This window comes from Psittacula echo (genome assembly GCF_963264785.1).
Source record: "Psittacula echo genome assembly, chromosome: 7".
Classification (NCBI taxonomy): domain Eukaryota; kingdom Metazoa; phylum Chordata; class Aves; order Psittaciformes; family Psittacidae; genus Psittacula; species Psittacula echo.
Genome location: NC_137740.1, coordinates 22,038,079 through 22,039,228, shown reverse-complemented (window position 1 = coordinate 22,039,228; position 1,150 = coordinate 22,038,079).

Here is a 1,150-nt window from a genome sequence, read left to right as displayed (position 1 = left end):
AAACTGAATAACTCTGACAATAAACAGAAGTAACAATTCAAATAGAAAAACTTAAATTCTGGAAGAATAAAATAATTTTTGGAAGATTGAAATTGTCTCATTGGAGCCCTGCATCCAACAGTAACAAATTTTTTTTTGGCACAATTTAACTACAAAATAAATATTTGGCTACATGAAGAAGCACACTATTTTATATGCAGCATTCTGTAGGTACATTATCACAGAAACACAAATACAGCAGTTTGCCAGTTAACGAAGAATGAGTTCAGACTTGCTATCTTCCACAGTTGAAAATTACTCAGGTTCATCGTTTCCTGCAAATAAAGCCAGCCAATTTCTCCTGGTTAGGGCACTGCATACCCATTATAAATCCAAACAATGACTGCTCGACCTCACTTCGACCAGACTCTGCTACACCTCCTCTCGCCAGCATCGAGGGGCTTCCCGGAAAAGCGAGCCTCACTGCATGCACCAACAGGGAACATCGCTGCCCCACTGCAAAGTAGCATCTCCACAACTGCCCGCGTGCTGTAACATATTCAAAGGCTGTTCAGAGCATTCTGCACATGCTAGGAAGCGCGGACGATGCTATTCTTAGACCCGAGTGCATCAAATTTAAACTCCTTAAAACACACATTAAAAGTCACGAGAGAGAAGAAAAAAAAAAAAAAAAAAAAAAAACCAAACACGTTTTAGTCCGGAATTCTCGATTTAGTGCTCTCCGCGGGGCAGCAACCAGACGAAATGAGAACCTCCTCAGTAACGCGTAGCCCCGGCTTTCGATCGCCCGCAGGCGCAACTAGGTTTCCCGGGACGTGCGGCTGCTCCTCCCTCCTGCCCCTTCCCCCGCAGACCTCACGGCAACAGCTCGCTGCGACAGGTCAAGCCGGCAAATGACAGCAAGCGGCGGGCAGGGGCGCGGACCCCAGCCCTTCAGAAGAAGCCGACCCGAGCCGAGAAGGCGGCAGCGCTCCTCCAGGCCGCCGCTTCCTCACCGGCCCGGGAACGAATGGCCCAGGTCGCGCTGCAACGGCGGCCTGCCGAGACAGCGCGACACACACCGCTGCCAGCCTTGCCCCGCCACGCCAACAGCACCAGGAGAAGGCAGCGCGCCCGGCACCGCACAGCGGCAGCAAAGAGGCCCTCAGCA